General features: G+C 46.6%; 1 non-coding gene across 1 annotated transcript; it reads left to right on the plus strand.

Annotated features, from left to right (window-relative positions):
- Nucleotides 1-3033: 3033 nt before the first annotated feature.
- On the plus strand, nucleotides 3034-3105 carry TRNAH-GUG (transfer RNA histidin (anticodon GUG)). Its single transcript has one exon. It is a non-coding gene; the product is annotated as a tRNA-His (tRNA).
- Nucleotides 3106-4421: the final 1316 nt, after the last annotated feature.

Below are 4421 nucleotides of genomic sequence, written 5' to 3' on the forward strand. Positions count from 1 at the left end.
TGACAACTTTTGAACAGTTACCCATTACTGCTATTATATTATGTTACCACCACGCTGAGGGCTGTTCCTTGCATAAATCTGTAAGCAGGCTTGTGATCTGTGGTGTGGGCCTCCTGTGGGTCTACGGTTCAGCGCTGTATGCCCATGGAGCAGGGTGGTCGGTTCCCACCATTTCCAGCTCTGGCACGTCAGGTACTCATCATCTCTTATTACAACAAATAACAAGCAAGCAAAACAACTTGCCCAGAAACCGAGACCTAACTACGCATCGTGTGAGTGTGTCTACAGCTGTATGGCGCCCAGCCGGGGGGGGGAAGGGACCCAGGGGAACCCTCCCCAGTGTATGATCTTCCAGCGAGGTCTAGGAGAGGTGCGTTTGTCGTGCTCCTAACTCCGCAAGTTAAGAGGCCCATCTGCATCGTCATCATAGTCATGTCAGGAGTGTTCCATGCTCCCGCCACCTCTGCCCATAGGGGAGCTACCTGTCTGTTCCTCAGCCCTCTCATTTCCTCCCTCTCAAGTGCCCTTTCTTCTGCCTTGCCAAGGAAGTGATGTCTGCTTATAGCACGTGTCCTACTTTTCTAATGTTTTCAGGGCACTTCACCCACTTCATATCTAGCCAAAATCCTTTAGCACTGGGAGACCACGTGTCTGCTGAATATCTTACCTCCACCATTGGGGGTGTAAAAGGTGTACTTTGGCTCTGTTGTAAATTATTATATAGGGCTCAATTTGGTTGGGTTGTGAATTGCTGTCAAGCTCTAAATCTCAGAATTCTCTTAGTCACACCTTTTTATGTCTTGCGTACACAGTGAATGTGCTGTGAGACATATTGTTTAGAATTTAGTGGGCTTACCACACGCCCATAGCTTACTTACCATTAATTGTTTTCTATGTCACTCACATTTGCAATATTTCAATTGCTTAGCTCCCATAGACTGAATCTTCCTTTCTTGTGTTCATTCCTCCATGGAGGATGGACCAAGTACATGTGTTCTTTTCGTCTTTCTACAGTACACTATTTTTTATATTTTAAAAGTGTTTTCGTATCATTCTTGGATGTGCAATGTGCTTTCCAACATTCATGACAAGCATACAGCTTATTTTTCACCCTAAACGCCGTCTCTATTGACACTTTAGTTACTTTCTCACACTGTATTCCTCTGCATGACTATACTCTACTCCCCTCAGTGCCACTGTACTCTACACTGTGCAACTCTATACCACTCCACTCTACTCAGTTCTACTCCACTCTAATCTACATTGTTCCACTCTATCACTCCACTCTATGCCACTCTAATCTATGCCACTCCACTATACGCCACTTCACACCACTTTATGCTACTCCATTCTATGCCACTCCACCCTGTCACTCTCTGCTATGCCCCTCTACTCCACTCCACTCTACTCTATGCCACTTCCCTCCATTCCTCTCTACGCCACCCTACTTCATAGAATGCCACTTTATGTGACTCTATGCCACTCTGCTCTACATCACTCTAGAATACTCAACTGAACTCTACTCTACACAATTCCACTCTACTTTACTCCTCTCCACTCTATGCCTCTCCACTCTATGCTACTCTACTCCAGTCTACTGTACGCCACTTTATTTTATCCCATTCTACTCTACGCCACTGTACACCACTCAACTCTATGCCACTCTACTCCGTTGCACCCCTCTCTACTCTACGCTACTCTACTCCATGCTACTATACTCCACTCTAAGCCACTGTACTCTCCACCACTAAGCTCTATTCCACTCTACTATATGCCACTCCATGCCACTCTAATCCACCCCACAGAATGCCACTCTACTCTATGCCACTCCACTCAACTCCATGCCATTCCACACTTTTGCACTCTACCCTACTCTGTGCCTCTCCATTCCACTCCATGCCACTCCACTCTATCCCACTAAGCTCTACTCTAGTTCACTCTATGCCACTCCACTTTACTCTCTCCCACTCTACTCTATACTACTTCATTGCATGCCACTTCACTGTACTCCACTCCACTCCATCTCACACAATATCACTCAATGGCACTACATGCGCTCTACTCTATGCCACTCTACTGCACACTACTCTATGCTGTGCCACTCTACACTACTCTCCTGTAGGCCTTTCTACTCTATGCCACTTTTTACTCTGCTCCTCTCTACACCACAGTGTCACTCCATGCAACGCGACTGTATGCTACTCAACTCCGCAACACTCTACTTCATGCAGTCCGACTCCACTCCTCCTAATTCTTTGCCACCCCTCTCCATGACTCACTGTTCTCTGACTCTGTGCCATTCCATGCCACTTCACTCTACACCACACTATGCCACTCTACACCACACTACTTTACTCTATGCTACTCTATGCCATTCTATGCAACCTCACTCCTCTCTACCCCACTCTGCTCTATGCCACTCCATTCCTCACAATGCTATTCAACGCCATGCCAAGGCACAACACTTCATTATATTCCACTGTATTCTATGACACATTACGTCACTCTACTCTTTGCACTTCAATCTACTCCCTTCTATGACCCTCCATTCATCACCACTCCATTGTTTGCTAGTCAAGTTTACGCCACTTCATTCCACACAATGCAACTCTAAAGCAGTATGCACCAAGCAGCTGAATGTGTCTGAAGAGACACCCAGAAAAGAAAAAAACAACAATATGTGGGGGCCTGTTCCGAGCCCCTCCTGGCCCGGAGGAGTTTGGTCGGCCGTGGATTAAGTTTTTGCAGTGTTCACTTCCCCGACCCCAGCACTCATAGAACACTTGAGACTTGCAGGGCAGAGTGGTGGATCTTGTTAAGAAGTCTGGGCTTCTTGGTTTATGGGGAGTCTTGTCACTGGAAGCAGAGAGGTAAATATTTGCTGTGATCTGCTACTCAAAGAAAAGACCCTGATCTAACTTGAAAAGATGGGTTTTAAACAAACGCTAAATCTATCCACTCCACGGACACTGTGACCTTTTTTAAGCCTATCAGAGCCACACCAGGGTAGTCTTTTCAGAGCCCAAGTAGCTCGCCGTGATCGTATAGTGGTTAGTACTCTGCGTTGTGGCCGCAGCAACCTCGGTTCGAATCCGAGTCACGGCATTGCGGGTGGCAATGTCACGGCAGATGGGCAGCATTTTTATTCTCACTTCTTAATATTTACACGAGTTAAGAGCTTGAACCTAATTTCAACGGTGAAATTAAATGTCTTTGAAGAACGCGTTAACAATATGTAGGAGGCTGGACTGGCTTGTAGTGAGTACCAAGGGGTACTTGCACCTTGCACCAGGCCCAGTTATCCCTTATTAGTGTATAGGGTGTCTAGCAGCTTAGGCTGCTAGATAATGGTAGCTTAGCAGAGCAGCTTAGGCTAAACTAGGAGACGTGTGAAGCTACTACAGTACCACTTAGTGTCATATGCACAATATCATAAGAAAACACAATACACAGTTATACTAAAAATAAAGGTACTTTATTTTTATGACAATATGCCAAAGTATCTTAGAGTGTACCCTCAGTGAGAGGATAGGAAATATACACAAGATATATATACACAATAGCAAAAATATGCAGTATAGTCTTAGAAAACAGTGCAAACAATGTATAGTTACAATAGGATGCAATGGGGAAACATAGGGATAGGGGCAACACAAACCATATACTCCAAAAGTGGAATGCGAACCACGAATGGACCCCAAACCTATGTGACCTTGTAGAGGGTCGCTGGGACTATTAGAAAATAGTGAGAGTTAGAAAAATAACCCTCCCCAAGACCCTGAAAAGTGAGTGCAAAGTGCACTAAAGTTCCCCTAAGGACAAAATAGTTGTGTTAGAGGAATAATGCAGGAAAGACACAAACCAGCAATGCAACAACTGTGGATTTCCAATCTAGGGTACCTGTGGAACAAGGGGACCAAGTCCAAAAGTCACAAGCAAGTCGTAGATGGGCAGATGCCCAGGAAATGCCAGCTGCGGGTGCAAAGAAGCTTTGACTGGACAGAAGAAGCTGAGGTTTATGCAGGAACGAAAAGGGCTAGAGACTTCCCCTTTGGTGGACGGATCTCTCTCGCCTTGGAGAGTCGTGCAAACGTGTTTTCCCGCCGGAAGGACGCCAACAAGCCTTGCTACACGCAAATCGTGCGTTGGGCGTTTTTGGACGCTGCTGGGGCCCAGGAGGGACCAGGAGGTCGCAAATTGGATGTGAAGAGAGAGGGGACGTCGAGCAAGACAAAGAGCCCTCACTGAAGCAGGTAGCACCCGGAGAAGTGCCAGAAACAGGCACTACGAGGATGCGTGAAACGGTGCTCGCCGAAGTTGCACAAAGGAGTCCCACGTCGCCGGAGACCAACTTAGAAAGTCGTGCAATGCAGGTTAGAGTGCCGTGGACCCAGGCTTGGCTGTGCACAAAGGATTTCCGC

This window comes from Pleurodeles waltl, chromosome 12 (genome assembly GCF_031143425.1).
Source record: "Pleurodeles waltl isolate 20211129_DDA chromosome 12, aPleWal1.hap1.20221129, whole genome shotgun sequence".
Classification (NCBI taxonomy): domain Eukaryota; kingdom Metazoa; phylum Chordata; class Amphibia; order Caudata; family Salamandridae; genus Pleurodeles; species Pleurodeles waltl.